A 27,603-nucleotide genomic window follows, 5' to 3' on the forward strand; every position below is an offset into this window, starting at 1 on the left:
GGCTAAATTGGCCCTAGAGACTGGCGGAGACTGGGTGACCCTCCTTCCCTTCGCCCTGTTCCGAGCCTGGAACACCCCTTATCACTTGGGTTTAACCCCTTTTGGAAATCATGTACGGCTCACCCCCTCCTGTAGTTCCTAGGATGAGGCCTGAGGCTCTTCCGGGACATCCCAAAGAAGTGTTACAAGCGGTGCAGGCTCTGCAACGTGTCCACAGTCAGGTATGGCCGGCCCTCGGTGCTATCTACCGGCCTGAGGAGGAGGGTGCCGGACACCTGTTTTACCCACACCAGCCGGGGGACTGGGTGTGGGTGAAACAGCATAACAGCAGAACCCTCGAGCCGAGGTGGAAGGGCCCCTATCAAATTATTCTTGTTACCCCCACTGCTCTTAAGGTTGATAGAATAGTAGCGACCTGGATACACCACTCCCACGTGAGACCTGCTAATAAAAAAGACCAGGAGCGGTGCCAGGACCAGTATAGAAAGCAACTGCAGACCCAAAGAATCCTCTGAAGACCAGACTGACCCGAGAGGCGGCGACAGCCCAGGACCGCTGACACAGACTTGGACTGGGGTTGTGGCATCTAAAGATTGACTGGGTTGGCCAGGCGTGGTGGCTCACGCCTGTAATCCTAGCACTCTGGGAGGCCGAGGCGGGCGGATTGCTCGAGGTCAGGAGTTTGAGACCAGCCTGAGCAAGAGCGAGACCCTGTCTCTACTATAAATAGAAATAAATTAATTGGCCAAATAATATATATAGAAAAAATTAGCCGGGCATGGTGGCGCATGCCTGTAGTCCCAGCTACTTGGGAGGCTGAGGCAGGAGGATCCCTTGAGCCCAGGAGTTTGAGGTTGCTGTGAGCTAGGCTGACGCCATGGCACTCACTCTAGCCTGGGCAACAAAGCGAGACTCTGTCTCAAAAAAAAATAAAAAGATTGACTGGGTGACAAACATGGACGGGTCGTGGTGGGGGTTGGTTGTTGTGTTTTGAGGATGTTGTGTTTTTGGTCTAATGTTTTTTGGGTAGAGACCTACAGCTGTACTTACTGCCCCGAACCCCCACCAACCCCATAACCTTACATGGGTCTAAAGATTACTGTATAATGGTGTTAGTGTTCCCAAAAATAATATACCACACTGAGGAGACAATGTATGAGGGCATAGTAGGGCGAAGAGTCACCAACCTAATTTTTGAAAGAAAAAGAGAGCCCATCACAGCCATAACCCTGGCTACTCTTTTTGGCTTAGGGGCAATAGGAGCAGGAACTAGTATCTCTTCTCTGGCAATGCAGCAAAGAAGGTTTAATACTCTGAGGGCAGCTGTTGATGAAGATATTGCAAGGATAGAAGATTCAATCTCACACCTACAAAAGTCACTAACCTCCCTATCCGAGGTAGTGCTCCAGAACTGGAGGGGGTTAGATCTAGTATTCCTCCAGCAAGGAGGACTGTGTGCTGCACACAAACGAAAGAATGTCGTTTCTATGCAGACCGTACGGGAGTTGTTAGAGAATCTATAGCTAAGGTCAGGGAAGGGCTTGCCCGTCGCAAACGGGAATATGAACAGCAAGCAGGTTGGTTTGAGTCTTGGTTTAACAATTCCCCCTGGTTAACAACGCTACTATCCACCCTACTAGGCCCACTCATTATGCTAATCCTAGTCCTTACTTTCGCGCCATGTGTAATTAATAGACTAGTAGCTTTTGTGAAAGAACGGATAAACACTGTCCAGCTACTAGTATTGCAACAACAATATCAGCAGCTGTGGTCAAGTGCTATAGAACTAGAGCACCTAAGAGACCTTGAGGATGAGCAAGAGTGCTCGTCTGCTACCTAGAGAAAGGGGGGAATGTAGGGCAGAGGAAGGGCATAGGAATTTGTAGGACAAAGGAAGGGCAGAAGAATTCTTCCAATTGTCGGGAATTCACTTGGGTGGGGCAATGAGCTAACGGCAAACTTTTGCTTCTGGACATTGCTTGCTTGCTACACCACTGTATGGGGAATTATGGGATGAGGTCATTGAAGCATGGGTGACTGGCCCATCAGGCAATAGAGGGCAACCAACCCACCAATTATTTCAAAAGGCAATAGTGGGCAACCAATCATTTTAAAGGTCAATGCATGATTCATGAGTAGTCAGCTTGTGCGTAGCTTGTGCACCATGAAGATAAAAGGCATGCTGTTGTTCCGGTCGGGGTCCTTGCCTGCCAGAGTGGCCACTGCGTTGGTGCTCTGGAGCTTGGACCCTGGCTAGCCAGAAAATAAACTTCCTCTTGTGTGATTGCAAAAAAAAAACCAAACAAAAAAAAAACACCAAATATGACCAGATTGGTTTGAAAAACTAAGGTTACATTTATGAAGCAAGGAAAGCACCATGGAAGAAACAATGACCTGATACTTGGCTTTAAGGCTTCACTAGTTTTACAAGTGGAATAAGGAAGACATAGAGACCTTCAAAAAATATCTGAAGGACCTTGAGAAGAAGAGAAAATCACCAGATTTATAGATGTTACAGGCAAAGTTTGATGTGAAGTGCTTGGCATGGTCTCCTAGCCTGGAAAGACTTTTAATAGTCTAATCTGAGATTCTTTATTCTTCAAGATTCTTCAAGAAAATCAAACTTAAACAATGTGTAGATGATCAACCACTATTTTTACTGCACTTATGTAAAGTATCAATCCAAATATAATGAGACTAGACCTATTTTGCAAACAAATTAGTATTACTGTGGTTATCATTGGTAGAAATGAAGGCTACTATAAATAGAAAATATGTTTCTGTAGAAAACTATAGTATAACCATTATTATATTCTAGTCCTGTTCATTGCCTTTGAGATTTTATTATCTCTCTATAAATTGTTCTTTTCCTATAGCCCTACATACTGATTATTTGATATAAATTTCAGAGGACAAACTTCATGCATGCATTTGCATGTGTCTCTCATGAAGTTGGCTGAAATGCTAGATGACTTAACTAGAGACATTCAAACAGCAAAGCAGGAAAATATGTGTCATGGTTAAACCTAGAAATCTTCTTGACTAAGTGTTCTCTGGACTCAAAAACTGACTTTGTAGATTGTTATAGACATTATCATATCCTTCCCTTCCTTCCTTTCTCCTTTTCTTCTTTTCTTCCTTCCTTTCTCCTCTCCTCTTCTCTCCTTTTCCTTCCTTCCTTTTTTTTTTTTTTTGAGTTGGCTTTTTGTGTAGAGATTTTTGACTAACAAACGTTCTACTATCTTGGTATTAGTATACTGATAGTAGTCATTGTAATTTTACTGGTGCACTGTATTTTCTGGAGTCTGTTAAATGCATATTGACACTAATCAATGGTAGGCCACATGGCCTCATTGTGTCTAGAATGACAACAAAAGTTAAATTTCTTTAGTGAGCCTGATTTCATGACTTATGAGCTCCATGCTGAGACAAAGACAAATAAAGCATGTGGATGACAAAAAGTGACCCTTATTGAAGAGTTTTGGTCAATCTCTCATAAATAAGAGAATGAACAAGAGGGGGGAATTGATGAAATAATTAGGTTTGACTCCATTGTCTGAGATGGCTCTAACAACTTGTCTGTAACAAACTAAAGTTACGATAGGTAATATCAAAGATATTCCAAAGATACATGTTTAGAGTTACTTACACAAAGAAATGACAAAGTCAGTTGATTACAAACTTGATTTTCACTGACAACTGAAACAGTTTATAGTTTCTGGTCACATTCGCAGAACAAACATAATGTTCTTTCTAAGAAGTTACATATCCAACCCTAACCCTAACCCAAACCCTAGCTCAAAACCTCATTTCATAACCATAGCCCTGCCCCATACCATAACCCTAACCCTATCTCTACGCCGAAACACTAAGCCTATCCCTAACCATAATAAACCCTAACCCTAACCTTAACACTTGCCTAGAAGTACATTGAATATATGCTAGATTTTCTCTGAAGTTAATTAGTGTTTCTAGTTTCCTGGAAATAGCACAAAAATAACAATATATACTTACATTAAAAAGTTTCAAAAGTAAGCATTTGGATTGACATACACAAAGAAGGGAGAAGTAGCACTGATAAAACCAATTGTTTATCTGTGAGAAATGAAGCAGTGTATAGAGTTTCAAAGAAAAACAGCATAAGGTACAATAAGTTTTTACCTAAACATCATCCAGAGGTAAGTATTTTAAGTGACTCACACAAAGAAGTAGCAGTGTATGTTAGTTACACACTAGCTTTACTGTGACAAATTAAACAGAGTGCAGAATTTCGTAGAGAAGAAACCAAAATTACAATGCGATATACCATTAAGATAAATATATAGTTACATACACAAAGAGGTCATAAAGATACTGATTACAAACTTGCTTTTCCGAGGTAAATGAAGCAGTGTTTAAACTTTCCCATCACAACTGTTGAACAAACATAAGGTTCTTTCTAAAAAAGTTGCAACCCTAAAACTAACACTAACGCTAGATCAAAACCCAAACCCTAACCCTAGCCCTATCAAAACCCTAACCCTAACCCTATCCCTAACGCTAACCCTAAAACTAACACAAAACCCTAACCTTGACCCTAGAGTGAAACCCTAACAGTTACTGCAAGCCAAAACCCTAATACTTACCCTAATACTAGCCTAGAGGTACATTGAATATACACTTGTTTGTCTCTGAAAGTGAAGCAGTGTTTCTAGATTCCTGTGAATCCAAAATGAGTAACCGTATATACTTTAATAACAATATATACTTTAATAATAAGTTCCAAATGCAAACAATTAGAGAGACTTACATAAAGAAGTGAGAAAGCACATTGATAACACAGTTGCTTATCTCTTAGAAATGAAGCCGTTTGTAGAGTTTCCTAGAAAAAAACCATAAGTTACAATAATAGTTACATAATAAAGATATTCCAAAGATAAATATTTACAATTACTTAGAAAAATAAAGGCAAAGTGTATTGATAAAAAATTTGCTTTAATCTGAAAACTGTAGCAGTGTTTATAGCTTCTAGTCACATTCATCTAACAATGTTCTTTATAAAGAATTTTCTTAGGGAACCCTAAATCTAACTGAAACCTTGGCTCAAAACCCTAACCCTAATCCTAGAACTGCCCCAAACCCTAACCCTATCCGTATCCCTAGCTTAAAACCCTAACCTTAAGCCTAAGCCTAACACGAAACTATAACCGTCATCGTAACCCTGGTGTGAACCCCTAATCCTAACCCTACCGTCACCCTAACACTATCATAGAAGTACATTCAATATACACTTTCTTTACTCTGAAAGTTATAGTGTTTCTAGTTTCCTGTCGATCATACATAAGTAACAGTATATACATGCATAAAGAAATTCCAAAAGCAAACATTGAGTGACTTACATAAAATAAGAAATTTCATTGATAACACAGTTGCTTTTATCTGAGAAATGAAGCCGTGTATAGAGTTTCATAGAAAACACTCATAAGGTACAATAAGTTACTACATAATAACTTACATAAATAACTTAATTATAAACTTACATAAATAGCTTCCAAAGGTAAATACTTCCAGTGACTTACACAAGGTCACTGTAAATATTGACCTTTGGAGGTTATTAACTGAATGGCCTATTGTACCTTATGTTTTTAATGAAACTCTACAGACTGCTTCATTTCTCTGAGAAAAGCAACTGTGTTTTCAATGCAATCTAACTTCTTTGTCAACTCAATCTACATGATTGCATTAGGGACTTCACTTCTGTGTGAATCACCGGAAACTTGAAACTGTTTCAGAGAAAGCGAGCGTATATTCAATGTACTTCTAGGTAGTGTTAGTGTTAGGGTTAAGGTTTCTCACTAGGGTTAGGGTAGAGTCAGAGTTTCCTGGTAGGATTATGGTTAGGGTTAGCTTTGGGGTTTGGGTTAAGGGCCGAGCTAGGGTTAGGGTTATGGATTTGAGCTAGAGTTACGGTTAGGGTTCCATATGGCGATCCTTAGAGTATTATTAGGGTTTTTGTATGGACGTGAATGGACAGTATAAACATTTGTTCAGTTGGGAAAACAGAAGTTTGCAATCAATGCCCATTGTGACTTATTTGTCTTACTGGAATATGTAACTTTGTATTTATGATATACGTATTTGAACTGATGCTTGTTTTATGAGAACTGTACACATTGTTTCAGTTTTCAGACAATAGCAAGTGTTTAAGTCCTGCTCATTGAGGCATCTTTGTGTAAATCACTGTATATATTTACTTTCGAAGTTATTTGTGTAATAACTCATTGTACTCTGTGTGTCTTTTCTACCATACTCTACAAGCTGCTTCATTACTCAGACAAATGCAGATATGTTATCAATGAATTTCCTCAATTCTTTGGGTAAGTCAATCTAAATGTTTGCATTTGGAACCTCTTTATAAAAGTATATGCTGTTTCTTCAGTGCAGATCACAGGAAACTAGTAACTTATCTTTCAGAGAAAGCTAGCGTAAATACAATATACTTCTAGGACACTATTAGGGTAAGGGTTTCATACTAGGGTTAGGGTTAGAGTCAATGTTTCCTGTTAGCGTTAAGGTTAGGGTTAGGGATAGGCTGAAGGGCAGAAATAGTGATAGGGTTAAGGTTTTTAGCTAGGAGTAGGTTATAGGGATTGGCTGAGCTAGTGTTAGGGTTTTGAGCTAGGGTTACAGTTAGGGCTACATCTGGATATCCCTAGAAAGAATATTATGTTTGCAGTACGAATGTGACCGGAAAATATAAACACTATTTAGGATTTCAGGGAACATGAAATTCGTAATCAGTGTACTTAATTCACTTCTTTGTGTAAGGGTTAGTGTTAGGGTTTAGGATTACTGTTAGGGTTAAGGGCATAGCTAGGTTTAAGGGTAGGGTTTTTATCCCGGGTTAGGATTAGCGTTCCCTATGGAGATCCATAGAAAGAACATTGTTTGTTTTATGAATGTGACGGGAATCTATGAACACTAGTTCATTTGGGAGGGAAACACAAGTTTGTAATCAATGCACATTGTCACTTCTATGTGTAACTGTAAGTATGTATCTTTCGAATATCATTATGATGTAACTCATTAAGACTTGGGGTATTTTTCTAATTACTCTACACTCCGTTTCAGTTCTCAGACAAAAGCAAGTGTGTAATAATGCACATCTCTTCTATGTGTAAGTCACTGTGAATATTGACCCTTGGAAGTTATTTATTTAATTGCTTATTGTACCTTATCGTGTTTATTATGAAACTCTACACACTTCCTCATTTTTCTGAGACAAGCAACAGTGTTTTCAATGCAATTCCTCACTTATTTGTTAACTCAATCTAAATGATTGCACACGGAACTTCTTTCGGAAAGTGTATACTGTTTCTTCTATGTGATTCACAGGAAACTAAAAACTGTTTTCTTTCAGAGACAGCAAGTGTGTATTCAATGCACTTGTAGGATACTGTTAATGTTAGGGTTAGTGTTTCTCAGTAGGGTTAAGGTTAGAGTCAGGGCTTCGTGGTAGGGTTAGGGTTAAGGTTAGGGTTAGAATTAAGGGCTGAGCCAGGGTTAGGGTTACAGAGTTGAGTGAGAGAAATGGTTGTTTTTTCATATGGAAATCCTTAGAAAGAACGTTATGTTTGTGGTACCAATGTGAAAGGAAAGGATAAATACTTGTTCAGTTGTCAGGGAAACTCAAGTTTGTAATCAATACATATTGTAACTTATTGCCTAACTGGACATATGTAACTCCACACATTGCTTCTGTGTTCAGACAATAGCATGTGTGTAAGTCCTGCTCATTGGGGCATCTTTGTGTAAATCACTGTATACATTTACTTTCGAAGTTATTTGTGTATTAACTTATTGTACCTTGTGTGTCTTTTCTACCTTTCTCTACAAGTTGCTTCATTAATCAGAGAAATGCAGCTTTGTTATCAATGAAATTTCTCACTTTTTTGTGTAACTCAATCTAAATGGTTGCATTTGCAACCACTTAATGAATGTATATGCTGTTTCTTCTGTTCGGGTCACCGGAAACTAGTAACTTATCTTTCAGAGAAAGCAAGCGTAAATACAATGTCTTAGGATACTGTCAGGCATAGGGTTTCCTAATAGGGTTAAGGTTTGAGTCAATGTTTCGTGTTAGCATTAGGGTTAGGGTTAGGGATAGGCTGAAGGGCAGAGATTATGATACGGTTACGGTTTTCAGCTAGGATTATGGTTATAGGTATGGGCTGAGCTAGGGTGAGTGTTAAGGTTTTGAGCTAGGGTTACAGTTAGGGTTTCGTCTAGATATCCCTACAAAGAATAGTATCTTTGCTTTACGAATTGATTGGAAGATATAAACACTATTTCAGCTGTCAGGGAACATGAAGTTCATTATCAGTGCACTTAATTCACATCTTTGTGTAAGGGTTAGTGTTAGGTGTTAGGATTAGTGTTCGGGTTAAAGGCATAGCTAGGTTTAAGGTTAAGGGTTAGGGTTAGGGTTAGAGTTTAGGGTTAGGGTTAGGGTTATTGTTAGCGTTAAGGTCAGAGTCAGGGTTACGGTTAGGGTCAGCATCAAGGTCAGTGTCAGCTACAGGGTGTGGGCCATGGTTAGGGTCAGCGTTAGGGTCAGGGTCATGGTTAGCATTAGGGTCAGGGTCCTGGTCAAGGTCAGAGCCAGGGTCAGTGTCAGAATCAGGGTCAGGGTTAGGGTAAAAGTCAGGGTCATGGTCAGGGTCAGGGTTAGGGTTAGGGTAGGGTTATGGTTATGGTTATGGTTACGGTTATGGTTAGGGTTAAATGCAGAGCTAGGATTAGGGTTAGGGTTAGGGGTTATTGTTAGGTTTAGGTGTTAGGGTTAGTGTTAGGGTTAAGGTCAGGGTCAGGGTTACGGTTAGGGTCAGTGTCAAGGTCAGGTTCAGCGACTGGCTCAGGGTCATGGTTAGGGTCAGCGTCAGGGTCAGGGTCATGTTTAGTGTTTGGGTCAGGGTACTAGTCAAGGTCAAAGCCAAGGTCAGGGTCAAAATCAGGGTCAGGGTTAGGGTAAGGGTCAGGGTCAGGGTCATGGTCAGGGTTAGGGTTAGAGTACTGTTACAGTTAGGGTTGGAGTTAGGTTTAGGGTAGGGTTACCGTTAGGGTTAGGGTTAAGGTTAATGTTAGGTTTAGGGTTATGGTTAGGGTCAGCTTCAAGGTCAGGGTCAGCAACAGTGTCAGGGTCATTGTTAGCATCAACGTAAGGGTCAGGGTCATGATTAGTGTTAGGGTCAGGGGCAGGGGCAAGGTCAAAGCCATGGTCAGGTTCAGAGTCAGGATCAGCATTAAGTCAAGGCTCAGGGTCATGGTTATGGTCAGGGTCAGGTTCAGGCTTAGGGTTAGGGTAGGTTTAGAGTTAGTGGTAGCGTTACGGATAGGGTTATCGTTAGGGCAGGGTTATGGTTAGGGTAGGGTTACGGTTAGGGTATGGTTAAGGTTAGTGTTAGGGCTAAATGCAGAGCTAGGGTTAGGGTTAGACTTTTGAGCCAGCGTTAGGGTTAGGGTCCCAGATCGATATCCTTAGAAGAAGATTATGTTTGATGTATGAATATGATGGGAAACTACGAACACTGGTTCAGTAGTGAGGGAAACACAAGTTTCCTATCAATACACACTGTCACTCTATATGTAACTGTAAATACGTATCTTTTGAATATCTTTATGATGTAACTCATTGAATCTTACGGTTGTTTTCCAAGAACTCTATGCACTGATTCCGTTTTTCGAGAAAAGCAAGTGTGTAAGTAATGTACATTGAGGCTTCCTTTGTAAGTCACTGTAAATATTTAGTTTTGGAAGTTAGATATGTCATTTCTCATTGTGCCTTATTCGTGTTTTTCTATGAAACTCTACACACAGCTTCACTACTCAATGCAATTTCTCACTTCATTGTGAACTCACTCTAAGTATTGCATTTGGAAATTCTTTATGAAAGTATACGCTGTTACTCTGTTCGATCCACAGGCCATTATAAACACTTATCATTCAGAGGAAGCAAACATGTATTCAACGTACTGCTAGGATCGTGTCAGCTTTAGAGTTTGGGTTTCGCACTAGGGTTAGGGTTAGAATCAGGGTTTCGTGGTAGCGCCAGGGGAACGGTTAGGGTTAGGGTTAGTTTTCTGGTTCGGGTAAGCGGTAAGGGCTGAGCTAGGATTAGAGTTAAGGTTTTGAGCCATGGTTACGCATAGGGTTCTTTATGGTGATCCTTAGAGAGAACCTTATGGTTGTTTTACGAATGTGAAGGCAAACTATAAACACTTGTTCAGTTGTCTGGGAGACACAAGTTTATAATCAATGCACATTGTGACTTCTTTGTTAACTGTAAATATGTTTCTTTATAATATCTGTATGATATAACTCATTGAAACTTAGCGTTGTTTGCTAAGAACTGTACACACTGCTTCCGTTCTCAGAAACTGCAAGTGTGTAAGGAATGCACATTGTGGCATCTTCGTGTAAGTCAATGTGAATATTTTCCTTGGCACGTTATTTGTGTAATAACTTATTGTACCTTAGGTGTGTTTTCTAGGAAACTCTACAAAATGCTTCATTCCTCAGAGAACAGCAACTGCATTGTCAATGCAATTTCTCATATCTTTATGTAAGTCACTTTAATTTTTGGCTTTTGGAACTTCTTTATGAAGTTATAGACTGTTATTTCTGTTGGATTCACAGGAAATTAGAAACATCTTTCAGAGGAAGCAAGCGTATATTCAATGCACTTCTACGATAGTTTTAGCGTTAGGGTTTGGGTTTCACACTAGGGTTAGGGTTAGACTCAGGGTTTAGTTTTCGGTTTACAGTTGGGGTGAAGGTCAGAGATAGAGGGGTAGAATTTTGAGCTAGGTTTAGGGTTAGGGTTAGGAAGGGCTGGGCTAATGTTAAGGTTAGGGTTACAGTGAAGGGCATAAATAGGGAGAGGTTTAGGGTTTTCAACTAGGGTAAAGGTTGGGGTTAAGGGCTGAGCTAGGGTTAGTATTAGGGTTTGGTTTAAGGGCTGGGTTAGGGTTAGGGTTAGGGGTTAGGGTAGGGTTAAGGTTAGTGTCAGGGTTAAGCTTAGGGTCAGCGTCACTTCAGGTTCAGCGACAGGTTCAGGGTCAGCGTCAGGGTCAGGTTCATGGTTAGCGTTAGGGTCAGGGTCCTGGTCAAAGGTCAGTGTCAGGGTCTGGGTCAGAAAATGGGTCAGGGTTAGAGTAAGGGTCAGGGTCAGGATCAGGGTCAGGGTTAGGGTTAGAGTAGGGTTTTGGTTAGGGTTAGGGTTAGGGTAGGTTATGGTTAGGGTTATGGTTAAGCTTAGGGTTAGGGTTAAATGCAGAGCTAGGGTTAGGGTTAACGTTATGGTTAGGGTTATGGGTTTGGGTTAGTGTTAGTTTTAGTGTTACGGTTAATGTCCGGGTCTGTGTCAAGGTCATGGTCAGCGACAGGGTCATGGTCATGGTTAGCGTCAGCGTCAGGGTCAGGGTCATGTTTAGCGTTAGGGTCAGGGTCCTTGTCAAGGTCAGAAGCAGGGTCAGGGTCAGAATCAGAGTCATGGTTAGGGTAAGCCTCAGGGCCATGGTCAGGTTCAGTGTTTGGGTTAAAGTAGGGTTAGAGTTAGGGTTAGGGTTAGGGTTAGGGTTAGGGTAGGGTGACAGTTATGGTTATGGGTATGGTTAGGGTTAAATGCAGAGCTAGGGTTAGGGTTATGGTTATGGCTTATTGTTAGGGTTAGGTGTCAGGGTTAGTGTTAGGGTTAAGGTCAGGGTCATGGTTACAGTTAGGGTCAGTGTCAAGGTCAGGTTCAACGACTGGCTCAGGGTCATGATTAGGGTCAGCGTCAGGGTCAGGGTCATGATTAGTGTTAGGGTCAGGGTCCTGGTCAAGGTCAAAGCCAGGGTCAGGGCCAAAATCAGGGTCAGGGTTAGTGTAAGGGTCAGGGTCAGGTTCATTGTCACGGTTAGGGTTATGGTACGTTTAGAGTTAGGGTTGGGGTTAGGTTTAGGGTAAGGTTATGGTTAGGGTTATGGTTAAGGTTAGTGTTAGGGTTAAATGCAGATCTAGGGTTAGGATTAGGGTTATGGTTAGCGGTTTGGTTAGGATTAGGTGTTAGGGTAGGGTTAAGTTCAGGGTCAGTGTTAGGGTTAGGGTCAGTGTCAAGGTCAGGGTCAGCGACAGGGTCAGGGTCATGGTTAGTGTTAGGGTCAGGTTCAGGGTCAAGGTCAAAGCCATGGTCAGGTTCAGAATCAGGATCAGCATTAAGGTCAGGGTCAAGGTTATGGTCAGGGTCAGGTTCAGGGTTAGGGTTTGGGTAGGGTTATAATTAGTGTTAGCATTACAGATAGTGTTAGGGTTAGGGTAGGTTTATGGTTAGGTTAGGGTTACGGTTATGGTATGGATAAGGTTAGTGTTAGGGCTAAATGCAGAGCTAGGGTTAGGGTCCCTTATAGATATCCTTAGAACGAACATTATGTTTGATGTATGAATATGACGGGAAACTACGAACACTGGTTCAGTAGTGAGGGAAACACAAGGTTCCTATCAATACACACTGTCGCTCTATATGTAACTGTAAATACGTATCTTTTGAATAGCTTTATGATGTAATTCATTGAATCTTAGGGTTGTTTTCCAAGAACTCTATGCACTGATTCCGTTTTTCGAGAAAAGCAAGTGTGTAAGTAATGTACATTGAGGCTTCCTTTGTAAGTCACTGTAAATATTTAGTTTTGGAAGTTAGATATGTCATTTCTCATTGTGCCTTATTCGTGTTTTTCTATGAAACTCTACACACAGCTTCACTACTCAATGCAATTTCTCACTTCATTGTGAACTCACTCTAAGTATTGCATTTGGAAATTCTTTATGAAAGTATACGCTGTTACTCTGTTCGATCCACAGGCCATTATAAACACCTATCATTCAGAGGAAGCAAACATGTATTCAATGTACTGCTAGGATCGTGTCAGCTTTAGAGTTTGGGTTTCGCACTAGGGTTAGGGTTAGAATCAGGTTTTGTGGTAGTGCCAGGGGAACGGTTAGGGTTAGGTTTTGGGTTTGGGTAAGCAGTAAGGGCTGAGCTAGGGTTAGGGTTAGGGTTAGGGGTTAGGGTTAGGGTTAGGTGTTAGTGTTTCGGTTAAGGTCAGGGTCTGTCTCAAGGTCAGTGTCAGCACCAGGGTCATGGTCATGGTTAGGATCAGCGTGAGGGTCAGGGTCATTGTTAGGGTCAGCGTCAGGGTCAGGGTCATGGTTAGCTTTAGGGTCAGGGTCCTAGTCAAGGTCAAAGCCAGGGTCAGGTTCATAATCAAGGTCAGGGTTACTGTAAGGGTCAGGGTCAGGGTGAGGGTCAGGGTCAGGGTGAGGGACAGGGTTAGGGTCAGATTTAGGGTTAGGGTTAGGTATTAGGGTTAGGGTTAGAGTCAGGGTCAAGGTCAGGTTCAGTGACTGGCTCAGGGTTATGGTTAGGGTCAGGGTCAGGGTCATGGTTAGTGGTAGGGTCAGGGTCCTGGTCAAGGTCAAATCCAGGGTCAGGGGCAAAATCAGGGTCAGGGTTAGTGTAAGGGTCAGGGTCAGGGTCAGGATTAGGGTTAGAGTATGGTTAGAGTTAGGGTTGGGGTTAGGTTTAGGGTAGGGTTACGGTTAGGGTTATGGTGAAGGTTAGTGTTAGGGTTAAATGCAGAGCTAATGTTAGGATTTGGGTTAGGGTTAGGGTTAGGGGTTAGCGTTAGGGTTAGGTGTTAGGGTTAGGTTTAAGGTCAGGGTTAGGGTTAGGTTTAGGGTCAGCGACAGGGTCATGGTCATGGTTAGCGTTAGGGTCCACGTCTGGGTCAAGGTTAAAGCCATGGTCAGGTTCATAATCAGAATCAGTGTTAAGGTAAGGGTCAGGGTCAGGGTTAGGGTCAGGGTCAGGTTCAGGGTTAGGGTTAGGGTAGGGTTATATAAGTTCAATAGGGGGCTGCCTGGGTAGATGTCCATAGCAGGGTTACCATAGCTAAAAACAAGGTCAAAGAATTCTATGCCTGTCCTGTCTCTTGAACCAGCTTGGAAGCAATCTCAGTAAGTCTCAACCTGACTCCAAGATGGCCTCAGAGCTTGTCTAGTTGTCATCCTAATTGGAGCTTGCTGGTCGACCTGCAGCTTCAGTCTCTTCATCCTGTTTTCTATGGAGGGATCCTGCCTGGCTTACCAGCCTCTCTGGGAGCCAGCACAGGCCTTCAGCATCTTGTTGAAATACACAAACAGGACCTCGACTCGAAATAAGAACTGGATCTGGTCCTGACCACTGGCTAGTCAGTGGATCCTTCCACCCAACCAACGGCGTGTCTTTGTTGGAATTAGTACACCAAAACCGCTGGGCTGCTGAACGATCTTCTTTGTCCAAAATTAAAAAATTTAAAATAACGAGATCATGGTTTAGATAATTCTGGGGGGGGGTGAGGTGGTACAGTTCCCCCTTTTTTATTTTCAAAAGTTGATTTTTGAGAGTCTAGTGGACACGTTCTACAATGCCTTGTCCTTGGGCGTTATAAGGAGTTTCTGTTTTATGACTGATCCCCATTTTCCGTAAGAATGTTTAAATTTGTGACCTGTGTATCCAGGGTCATTGTCTGATTTTATACATTTAGGCTGGCCCATTGATGCAAAGCATCGGAGGCAATGGGCTACACAATGTTTACCAGCCTCGCCTAATTGAAATGTGGCCATTAAAAATTCAGAATGTCTATGGTCAGATGAACATATTTTAATCAACCCAAAGAAGTAATAAACGTCACATCCATTTGCCATAAGTGGTTAGATAAAAGGCCTCTGGTATTAACACCATAATGGGGGACAGGGAGTAACTGAGAACAGGAAGAACAAGCTTTTACAATTTTTCGAGCCGCTTCTCTAGTGATGTTGAACTGTTGCTTGAGAGCGAGGCTATTTTGGTTGTGCAAAGCATGGGACTGCTGGCTAACTGCGCTTAACAAAATAAGAAGGGGTTTGGTTCTAGTGGCAAGATCTACAATTTCATTTCCTTGGCTGAGGGGACCAGGCAGGTGAGAATGAGCACGAAGGTGCCCAAAGAAACATCGTTCTGTACGTGAGTGAATGAGAGCTTGCAAGGCACGAAACAATTTCTGAACATTACTATTAGAAGTCCCAATAAAGGGCACATTCTCTATGACTTGTAGTGCCCGAATCACATAATGACTATCTGAATAAAGGTTAACAGGCATAGCAGGGATAGCCTCTAAAGCTGAAAAAACTGCCTGCAATTCGACCTCTTGAGACGAGGAAGACCCAGTGTGCCAAGATTTAATGTCATTGTTAACTGAATAGACTGCATACCATTAGAAAACCCATCTGTAAAAATCAGAACAGCATTGTCAAGGGGTACAGGAGACACTTGGGCAACAAAAATAAACGGATGTAGGCTAGCAAAATGTAACAACTTATCAGGGGTGTAATGGTTATCAATTTTTCCAGGGTAATTGGCCAGGGCTATGGCCCAGGAGTCACTATGCTAGAACAACCACTCCTGCTGCAGACTAGAAAAAGGAACACAAAAAAAGTGTGGCTCTTTACCTAGTAATTTGCAGGATTCTGAACGCAGCATATGGATTAAGGTAGCAACCATCTCATAATAAGAAGTTAGAACTTTAGAGGGATAGGAGGGCAAATGTAGCCACATTAGTGGTCCCCATTGATAGAGGACTGCTGTGGGAGTATGAGAGTTGTGTAAAACATAGCCAGCCCATTCTAAGTTATAGTTTACATAGGGAACATGTTGGCGGGACAATTCCTGTTCTACTAATTTTAAGGCTTGCCTCCCGTCAGAGGTTAATTGACGAGGAGAATCAGGATTGGTATCGCCCTGTAAGATGTCAAAAAGAGGCTTAAGGTCTCCAGTGGTAATTTTCAAATAGGGTCGAATCCAATTGATATCTCCCAGAAGTCTTTTGAAATCATTAAGAGTTTTTAAGCCATCTTTACGAAGTTGAATTCCTTGGTTAATAAAATGGTATTTATGCAGTTGGTATCCCAAATAACAATAAGGAGGGTGCCTCTGCACCTTTTCCCGAGCAATGACAAGGCCCTGTTTAATTGTGTTGTTTCATGATCAAAAACTTACAGTAAGAATCCTTCATCTGCATAGGCTAAACGAATGTCATCCATATAGTGGATGATATATACAGTAGGATATTTGATTCTAGTAGCAAAGCATTGGCAACAAATCTTTGGCACAAGTTCGGGCTATACAAATAAACTCTCATAGCCTGCATAAAATCTCTTCCCGAAAGATTAACGGGTAGAGTAAGTCGAACATATGGTTGGAATTGTCCGGAATGTCCCTACTCATCAACACAGGTAAGCAATTCACTACTGTTCAGGATTACGGGCTTAGCCTATACCTTGGAGCGAACCAACGGCTTCCTGCTTGGGCCACAGGAGGGCCAGTGTTGCTCAGTGATAACAGGAACATCAGCTTCAGTATCTACAATTCCTTTAAATGCCTTGCCATTCTCCCACAAAACCATTTCAGGCTTATTCCTAGTAATAGCATCCAGTAAGCAGCTGAAAGCAAAAAGCAGAGGGTACCCTGGCTTGTTGCGATTGTACTTTACCAAGGGATATCAAAGAAATCAAAACAAGCTGAGCAATGCGCTGGCCAGGATTGACAACAGAAAGAGAGCTAGGAGAGGAGTACACAACTTTAATTTCTCTTGTATAATCCTGATCTATAATTCCTGGTGTCACCAGTAAGCTTTTCAAAGTGATACTGCTTCTACCTAATAACAAGCCTATAGCAGCATTTTGAATAAGAAGTTGTTGCATCATATTTTTTAGATTTTCTAATTCCTTACACATTATGTGCCTGTTTCTGAGTATGCCGGGGGTTTAGACAATCCCGAATAAGATTTCAAAGATAAAAAGCATCCACCGGAACCTTCTCAGGTCTGTGGGCTGAGTAATAGTCCTGCAATTTAACTCCTACCTTCTTCCATGTATCGAAATTTACCGTTCCTTCCTCAGGGAACCAAAGACATACTTCTTCTACAAAACTTAAAAAATTTTCTAACTGCTTTTTTCCTATTTTAACACTGTGGGCCCGAAGCATAGTCTTCAACACTTGTACAAACAACATCCTACTAGTTCCTTGTCCCATAATTTCTTACTCCCATCAATTACACTGTCTGCCCAACTCACCTTTCTTTCTGTCACAGCCGGCCTTCCACGGGCAGCAGCCTTCACCGAATCCCCGTGTCACCAAGTACCACCGAAGGCCGTCTTGGAGAGAGGGTTCCCGATACGGGCCACTGCCTGCCGGTACCAGCCGGCAACGTGCATCACCTGGAGTTAGGGGGCGAGGCTGAGAAATGAAGAGACAAGAAAAAGATGGGGACAGGAGGACGGAGTCCTTGGTGACTGCTGCGCCTCGTTTATTTCCATTGCTGTATTTATACAGATAAGAACAAAGGAGAAGCGAAATACAAAGGAACAGGTAGTATATATCTTCATTAAACCAGAAAACAAAACAGTTCTTGTTCTTTCAAACTTACCTCACTTTGATAGCCCTTTCCCTCGCTTAAGCAGTTTTCTAATCTACAACTTAACTGTTTTCTGATATCAAAAAAGATGCACTTAGCCGGGCACGGTGGCTCATGCCTGTAATCCTAGTACTCTGGGAGGCTGAGGCGGGCAGATTGCTCGAGGTCAGGAGTTCGAAACCAGCCTGAGCAAGAGCAAGACCCCCGTCTCTACTATAAATAGAAAGAAATTAATTGGCCAACTAATATATATAGAAAATTAGCCGGGCATGGTTGCGCATGCCTGTAGTCCCAGCTACTAGGGAGGCTGAGGCAGAAGGATTGCTTGAGCCCAGGAGTTTGAGGTTGCTGTGATCTAGGTTGACGCCAAGGCACTCACTCTAGCCTGGTCAACAAGCGAGACTCTGGCTCAAAAAAAAAAAAATACACTCAACTATGATCACTCAGACAGTTCAAGGAAAAGAGCACCCAAGCGTAACTAACAATTCTGGTAAAGGAGGGTGTAGGGCTTCAGTGGGGAGCTATAAGCTACAAGGGCTATGTGCACAGTATTACTTCAGTGACCTTCTATAACTGCTACCATTATCCTCAGCACCCTCCGTGAGCTGGAAGAAAGGCCAAGAATGTCAGAGCTCAAAGTCAAGGCGCCAGGTGCTATGTCTCATGGACCCCAGTGTTCCGGGCAACAACCGCACTTCAACTCTCCGGTGTTCAGGACAGCACCCAACAACGAACTATATATTTTCTAAATGCTTTTTTGACAACAATGTATACAGTTCCTCAGATCTAAGGGAAGATCAAGTGTCTAAGCAAGGGACTTACTATCTCCTTTGTCCATGTCACTGTAAACATTTATATGTAACCTTCTTTATGTAAGGACTTAACGTTTCTAATATACGTTGGTGAAAACCGTGTAAAATGTGCTTTAATTAGAGAAGAACAAATATAAGGTAGTCACTTTCTATAGCTTTTGTCTACAAAACCGTAATCATTTATATATCGGAGTTCTTTATGAAAGAACTGTATGTTTCTTATTGCTGTGAAAACAATGTACACAGTTCATTGCTCAGAAAAGATCAAGCATATGAGCAAGGAATTTTGTCTATCATTTGTGTAAATGATTGCATTTATATATGGACGTTCTTTATGAAAGAACAAAATGCTTCTGATATCCGTTTGTGTAACCAATATACGATGTGTTTCATTTCTCAGAGAAGAAGAAAAGCCTTCAAGCAATGCGCTTTTTAATCTCCTTTGTCTATGTCACTCCAAACATTTATATATGGGAGTTTTTTTATGAAAGAATGGCATATTTCCTTTGCAGAACCATATACACATTGCTTTTGTTCTAAGAGAAAATCTACTGTAAAATCAAGGGGTGTTTTATCTTTTTCGTCTAAGACACTAAATGTCCACATAGAGACATTGCTTATGGAAGAACTGAATATTTCTTATATGCTTTTTTGAAAACAATGAAAAATGTGTTTCCGTTCTCACAGATGAGATATCTGTGCAAGGCACTTTCTCTGTGTCTAAGTCACTGCAAACATTTGTATATTTTAATTAGAGAAGAACGTATAAAGAAGTCACTTTCTATCGCTTATGTATATGAATCTGTAATCATTTATATATGGGAGTTTTTTTATGAAAAGACAATGTTTCGTATATGCTTTTGTGAAAATATAGACGTGTTTTCAGTTCTCAGAGAAGCATACTGTATAAGCAAGGCACTTAGCTTTTTGGGTAAGTCATTGCAAACGTGGGAGTTCTTTATAAAGGAACTGACTGTTTCTTATATACGTTAATAAAAAATAATAGGGAGTTTCCCTACTCAGAGAATTAGCATATAAGCTAGGCAGTTTCTCTTTTTCTAAATTTCTAAATCACTGTAAGTATACATAAGTGGAATTTCTTTATGAAATTACTGTATGTTTTTGTGTTTAATGAAAAGTATGTACACCGTACTGTGGTTCTCAGAGAAGAACAGGCGTATAAGCGGGGCACCTTCTCCTATCTGAGTCATTGCAAACATTTATATACGGAAGTTATTTATGAAAGAACATAATGTTTCTTATATATGTTTGAGTAAACAATGTATCCAGAAGGTCAGTTCTCAAAGAACAAGCGTATAAACAAGGAATTTTCTCATTTTATCAGTTTCAAATTTTATCTATGTTTGCAATTACATTTATATATGGAAGTTCTTTATGAACGAATTGTGTCTTATATGCGTTTCTGAAAACAATGCACACTGTGTTTCAGATTTACAAAAAGAAGAAATATATAAGCAACGCCGTTTCTATCTTCTTTGACTAAGTAACTGTACACATATTAAAAAGTCCCAAATGAAAAGAACTGAAAGTTTCTTTCATGGGTTTCTCGAATCCATACAGTGCTTCAAGTCTCAGTAAAGAAGAGGCACATAAGCGAGGCCCTTTTATCTACTTTGCATAAGTCACTGCATACATTTATATATGGAATTTCTTTATGAAGGAACTGAATGTTTCTTATATGCATTTGTGAAACAATGTAGTCGAGCTTTTAGTTTGCCGAGAATAAGCGTTTAAGCAAGGCACTTTCTAGCACCTTTTTCTGAGTGACTGTAAATATTTACAAGGTTCTATATTGAAGAAGTTAAAGATTCTTTTTTTTTTATTCTTCCTTGTGGTCCTTTTATTTATTTATTTTTTTTATTTCGGCATATTATGGGGGTACAGATTTTAAAGTTTCAATAAATGCCCTTCCCCCCTCCCCCCACAAGTCTGAGTCTCCAGCGTGACCATCCCTCAGATGGTGCACATGTCACTCGTTATGTATGTATATACCCGCCCCCCCACCCCCCCTCCCCAATACCCTATTACTGTGGTACCTATGTGTCTACTTAAGTGCTACTCAGTTAATACCAGTTTGCTGGAGAATATATCTGGTGCTTGTTTTTCCATTCTTGGGATACTTCACTTAGTAATATGGGTTCCAGCTCTAACCAGGAAAATATAAGATGTGCTATATCACCATTGTTTCTTAGAGCTGAATAGTACTCCATGGTATACATATACCACATTTTATTAATCCATTCTTGAATTGATGGGCACTTGGGCTGTTTCCACAGCCTTGCAATTATAAATTGTGCTGCTATGAACATTCGAGTGCAGGTGTCTTTTTTGTAGAGTGTCATTGGATCATTTAGGTAGATGTCCAGCAATGGGATTGCTGGATCAAATGGTAGATTCACTTGTATCACTTTAAGGTATCTCCATATTGCTTTCCACAGAGGTTGAACTAGTTTGCAGTCCCACCAGCAGTGTAGGAGTGTTCCTCTCTCTCCACATCCATGCCAGCATTTGTTATTTGGAGACTTTTTGATAAAGGCCATTCTCACTGGAGTTAAGTGATATCTCATTGTAGTTTTGATTTGCATTTCCCTGATGATTAGGGATGTTGAACATTTTTTCATATGTTTGTTGGCCATTCTTCTGTCTTCTTTAGAAAAGTTTCTGTTCAAGTCTTTTGCCCACTTTTTAATAGGGTTATTTGATTTTTTTCTTGCTGATTTTCGTGAGTTCTAAGTATATTCTAGTTATCAGCCCTTTATCGGATATGTAGGATGCAAAAATTTTCTCCCATTCTGTAGGTTGTCTGTTTACTTTCATGACTGTTTCTTTGGCTGTGCAGAAGCTTTTTAGTTTCATCATGTCCCATTTATTTAATTTTGTTGCTGCTGTGATTGCCTTTGGGGATTTCTTCATAAACTCTTTGCCTAGGCCGATGTCTAGGAGAGTCTTTCCAACATTTTCCTCTAGAATTCTAATGGTTTCATACCTGAGATTTAAGTCTGTTATCCAGCGTGAGTTGATTTTTGTGAGAGGTGAAAGGTGTGGGTCCTGTTTTAACCTTCTACAAGTGGCTATCCAGTTTTCCCAGCACCATTTATTGAAAAGGGATTCTTTTCCCCAGCGTATGTTTTTGTCTGCTTTGTCAAAGATTAGATGGCTATATGAGGATGGTTTTATATCAGGATTCTCACATCTGTTCCACTGGTCAATAATCCTATTTTTGTGCCAATACCAGATTGTTTTAATTACAACAGCTTTGTAGTATAGTTTGATATCTGGCATATTAATGCCTCCCAATTTGTTTTTGTTGCCTAGAATTGCTCTTGATATTCGGGGTCTTCTTTGGTTCCATACGAAGCGTAAAATTATTTTTTCTATATCTGTGAAGAATGCTGATGGGATTTTAATAGATATTGCATTGAATCTGTAGATCAGTTTGGGTAGTATAGACATTTTAATGAAGTTGAGTCTGCCGATCCACGAGCATGGAATGGATTTCCATCTGTTTATATCCTCTGCTATTTCCTTCCTCAGTGTTTCATAGTTCTCTCTATAGAGGTCTTTTACCTCCTTGGTTAAGTATACTCCTAGGTACTTTAATTTCTTTGTTGCTATTGTGAAGGGTATTGAGTCTTTAATTTGGTTCTCGATTTGATTGTTGTTGGCATATACGAATGCCTCTGATTTCTGTGTATTGATTTTGTATCCTGAGACTTTGCTAAATTCATTGATCAGTTCCAGGAGTTTCCTGGTTGAATCTTTGGGATTTTCTAGATATAATATCATATCATCTGCAAACAGTGAAAGTTTGATCTCTTTTGCCCCTATTTGGATACCTTTAATTCCACTTTCCTGTCTGATTGCTGTAGCCAGGACTTCCAGTACTATGTTGAATAGAAGTGGAGATAGTGGGCAGCCTTGTCTGGTTCCGGTTCTAAGTGGGAATGCTTTCAGTTTTTCCCCATTCAGTATGATGTTGGCTATGGGTCTGTCATAAATGGCTTGTATCATTTTTAGGTATGTCCCTTCTATGCCTATTTTCTTCAGTGTTCGTATCATGAAAGGGTGTTGAATTTTGTCAAAAGCTTTTTCTGCATCTATTGAGAGAATCATGTGGTCTTTGTTTTTGCTTCTGTTTATGTGGTGAATTGCATTTATAGATTTGCGTATGTTGAACCATCCCTGCATTCCTGGGATGAAGCCCACTTGGTCATGATGGATTATTTTTTGATAAGCGTCTGGATTCGGTTAGCTAAGATTTTGTTGAAAATTTTTGCATCTATATTCATTAGGGATATTGGTCTGTAGTTTTCTTTTTTTGTTGGATTCTTTCCTGGTTTTGGTATCAGAGTAATATTCGCTTCATAAAAGGTGTCAGGGAGGTTCCCATCTTCTCGATGTTGTGGAATAGTTTCTGCAAGATAGGTATTAGTTCTTCTTTGTAAGTGTGGTAAAATTCGGGTGTGAAGCTATCTGGACCGGGACTTTTCTTTTTAGGGAGATTTTTAATTGCAGTTTCTATTTCAGCTGTTGAGATTGGTCTGTTCAGGGAATCTATTTCTTCCTGGTTGAGCCTAGGGAGGCTGTGTGTTTCTAGAAATGTGTCCATTTCCTCCACATTTTCCAGTTTGTGTGAATAAATATCTTTGTAGTACTCATAGATTATATCTTGTATTTCTTTGGGATCAGTTGTGATATCTCCTTTTTTATTCCTGATGGAGCTTATTAGAGATTTCTCTTTTCTGCTTTTCATTAGCTTAGCCAGTGGTGTGTCAATTTTGTTTATTTTTTCAAAGAACCAACTTTTTGTTTTGTTAATCTCCTGAATAGCTTCCCTGTTTTCAATTTCATTTAGTTCTGATTTGATATTGTTGATTTCACTTCTTCTGCTGGGTTTGGGGCTGGTCTGTTCTTCTTTTTCCAGCTCTTTGAGTCGTTTCATTAGATTGTCTATTTGTGATCTTTTTTACTTTTGGTTATAGGCATTTATGGAGATAAACTTTCCTCTCAGAACTGCTTTAGCTGTGTCCCAGAGGAGTTGATAACTTGTCTCTCCATTGTCATTTTCTTCATAGAATTTTTTTATTTCTGTCTTGATTTCTTCATTTATGAAGTAATCATTTAGTAGAAGGTTGTTTAATTTCCACGTTTTTGTGTAGAAATGTGAGTTTCTGTTAGGGTTGATTTTTACCCTTATTCCACTGTGATCTGAGAAGGTACATGGTATGATTTCTATTTTTTTAAATTTCTTGAGGTTTACTTTGTGTCCTAGGATATGGTCATTCTTAGAGAATGTCCCGTGAGCTGATGAGAAGAACGTATATTCAGTGGCTTTGGGGTAGAATGTCCTGTAGATGTCAGTCAGACCCAATTGTTCTAGAGTTTTGTTTAAGTCCATTATTTCTTTATTAATTTTCTGTTTGGAGGATCTGTCTTGAGCCGTCAGTGAGGTGTTGAAATCTCCGGTGATTATGGAGTTGCTATTAATCCATTTGCTTAGATCCAGTAAGGTTTGCTTTATGAAACTGGGTGCACCTAAGTTGGGTGCATATATATTTAAAATTGTTATCTCTTCTTGTTGAACTGTGCCCTTCACCATTATGTAATGACCCTCTTTGTCTTTCACTACTTTTGTTGGTTTAAAAACTAAATCGTCTGAGATTAGAACTGCCACACCAGCCTTCTTTTGGCTTCCACTTGCCTGGAATACTGATCTCCACCCTTTTACTTTTAGTCTATATGCATCCTTGCAGGTTAGATGTGTTTCCTGAAGACAGCATAGACTTGGCCTGTATTTTCTTATCCATTCAGCCAGCCTATGTCTCTTGAGTGGAGAGTTTAAGCCATTCACATTTATTGAGAGAACTGATAGGTAAGGTAGATTACTGTTCATTCTGTTGGGTTGGATGTTGTTGCTTTGATTTCTCTCTTGAGCCATAGAGATATCTGGCCTTTAATCTTTGGGTGTTGGTTTTTTTTGTTTTTTTTGTTTGTTTTTTTTTTATATTCGTGAGTTTCTATTATGGTGTTCCATGTGTAACACTGTTTTGAGAACTTCTTGTAGGGCTGGTCTTGTCTTGGTGAATTCTCTGAGGCTTTGCTTGTCTGGGAATGTCTTTATTTCTCCTTCATATATGAAGCTTAGCTTTGCAGGGAATAGGATTCTAGGCTGGGCATTGTTTTGTTTCAGAAGAGTGAGAATGGGACCTCAGTCTCTCCTTGCTTGTAAAGTCTCATTAGAGAAGTCTGATGTTATTCGAATTGGCTTTCCCTTGTATGTCACTTGCTTCTTTTGCCTTACAGCTCTTAGAAGGGCCTCTTTAGTTGATACTTTGGTCAGTCTCATGACTGCATGACGTGATGCCTTCCTGTTTGCATTGAATCTCCCAGGGGTCCTCTGGGCTTCTTGAACTTGTATATCGAGATTTTGGGAAATTTTCCTCTATTATATCTTCAAAAAGCTTGTCCAGCCCTTGAGTGTTGTCTTCCTCCCTTTCGGCTAACCCTATGACTCTCACGTTAGGTTTTTTCACATAATCCCACAGCTCTTGTAGGCTTTGGTCTTTTCTCTTGTTTCTCTGCTGTATTTCTGTGACTGTTTTATTTAATTGGAAGGTGTTATCTTCAATCTCTGAGATTCTTTCTTCTGCTTGATCTACCCTGTTCTTGAGACTTTCCACAGTATTTTGTAGTTCCCTGAGTTGATTCTTCCTTTCCAGGACTTCGGTTAAAGTTTTCTTCACTGTGTCAATCTCTTTGTTGAACCTTTGTTCCATTTCCTGGAGGCTTTTTGTGGTTTCTTGGTGTTGGGTATTGAGTTGTTGTTGCAGGTCAGTGAGTGTTCTTATGATCCACATTCAAGATTCCTCTTCTGACATTTTAGTTGCCAGGTTTTTGTTGTTGTCTGTTTCTAAGGGGCTGGTGCTCCTCTTTGGGGGTGTGTTTTCCGTTTGTTTCTTCATATTTCCAGAGTTCCTTCGCTGATTTCTTCCCATTTTGCTCGGTTGTTGTTTCTTTCCTTTAGGTTTTCTTTTGGGTATTCACACGTCTTGTTTAGTTTCTGAGCCAGTAGATGGAGTTGCTCTCTGTCAGCAGCCTTCGCTGGGGTGGTGTCTGCAGGTCTCTCAACCCGCTGGGGAGCCAGCAGTCCGAGATGTAGCGGAGGGGAAACAGCTAATTACCCTACCCTTCCTGCTGGTCTCCTTAATTACACAGGTGGAAATAGATGGCAGGAACCAGAGCAGTTCCTCACTCAGCTCCACCCCCAAGGCGGGGCTAGAGACTTTGGAGTCACCAGAGTGTGTGGGTTGTAATGTCTCTCTGTCTAGTATTCACCAAGGGCTGCTTCCTACAAGGCTTGGCTGTGCCCAGGCAAACTCAAGGGCCTGGACACCGAGCGCAGAAGACCTGTGCAGACAGAGATTGGCCTGAAGCCAGCAGGCCCGTAGCCAAACCCAGGGAACCCGTCTTCCGTCTCTTTAATTGCACAGGTGGAGATAAGCGGTAGGAATGCGAACAGTTCCTATCTCAGCTTTGCCCCCAAGGCGGGGACAGAAACTTTGGAGCCAAGGCTCAGCCACAAGAAACAGGACGGTGGGAGACGTAAAGACTCTCTGCCTTATAGCAGCTAAGGGCAGCTTCTTTCGTGGGTATCTTCTGCCAGATGGGCTCTGCACTCTGGACACAGAGCGCGAGAGACCTGTGCAGTGAGAGATTGTCCTGAAGCCAGACCCACCAGGTCCCTTGTTCTGTCTCTTTAATTCCACAGGTGGAGATAAGCGGCAGGAACGGGAGCAGTTTCTATCTCGGCTCCACGCCCAAGGCGGGGATACAAACTTTGGAGCCAAAGGCCTAGCCCCAAATCCCTGGATGTGGGGGTCGTAAAATATCTCTGCCTTATAACCACTGACGGCTGCCTCCTGCAAGGCCCAGTGCTCCCCACTCTGGGCACAGCGCGAGCGCGGGAGACCTGTGCAGGGTGAGACTGACCAAAAGCTGGCAGGCAATCAATGGGACCCACCTGTCCCTGCCTTTTGTCTCTTGAATTACCCAGGTGGAGATAAGCGGCAGGAATGAGAACAGTTTCTATCTCAGCTCCGCCCCCAAGGCTGGGGCAGAGACTTTGGAGCCCAGGGCGGGGCTCCGGGTCGCAGGAGAGTGTGGAAGGCACCCTTTCTCTGCCTTAAATTTGCCAAGGGCAATCAATCTCCCCTGTAGCTCTGCCCCGTCCAGGCAGGGTCCACTCTCTGAGCACAGAGTCAGTGCCACTTGTGCAGCAAGTGACGGTCCAATATCAAATTGGTGGAGCAGCGGCGCGTACCAGCGGTTTCTCTGCGCCACCTCTCCAAGCCCCGAGCGCGAGTCAGCGCTGGAATGCCGAGTCAGCGCCGGAAAGCAGGGGCGGAGCGGTGGTGCCGGAGGGGCAGAGGGAGGGGGGTCCTAATGGATCAAGGAGTCTAACTTTGCGCACTCTGACCTCTCAGTGCTATCCCAAACCTCCTCCAAATCCAAAGTCAAAGCCTTCTGCTGTGTAAACTCCCCTTACCCTTGACCTGGGAGTGTTCTGCAGGGAGATGCCCGAGCGGGCTCTGGCTCCTGCTGCGCGGAGAGCGGTTGCTGCGCGCGGACCCTCCCCCGCCTTAAACCGCGGCCGGCCGTTGTGTGCTCTGGCGAACTCGGCGCGTTCCCTACTCTAGTCTCTTCTCCACACAGCTTAATCCCGCGCTGCCACTTCTCACCAACTTCAGGCACCTCCCGGCCTACGTGGGAGTGGAGCTCGGTGTAGGAAGGGGTGTTTCTCAGCGCCAGTTAGGGCTGGTGCCACTGCCCGCCGGCAGCGGCTTAATCCGCGCCTCGCTCCCTCCCTGATGTGTGCCTCCAAATCCCCGAGTTTTATGGAAGAATGATCGGTTCACCTTTGCTTTAGGCTGTAAATGGTCTTATCCCTCCATTTCCTGTTGGATGTCTGCAGGCTGGCAAAGCTGGTCTCATGGAAGTGTAGATCGCTGGAGTGTGGCTATCCGCTTTCTTCCCTATTTGCTTTGGTAGCAGAGAGCCAGGAGGGCACCCCTACTCAGCCATTTTCTCCGACCAAGTTAAAGATTCTTAAGTGTGTTTCTCTAATCTCTCTAAGTGCAATTCTCAGTGAAGAAAAAGCGTATAAGCCAGGCATTATCTCCTTTGAGTCACTGTATTTATATATAGAAGTTCTTTATGAATGAACTCTATGTTTCTCATGTCTTTGTGAGCACAATATACACAAT

Source organism: Microcebus murinus, chromosome 7 (assembly GCF_040939455.1).
Source record: "Microcebus murinus isolate Inina chromosome 7, M.murinus_Inina_mat1.0, whole genome shotgun sequence".
Lineage (NCBI taxonomy): Eukaryota > Metazoa > Chordata > Mammalia > Primates > Cheirogaleidae > Microcebus > Microcebus murinus.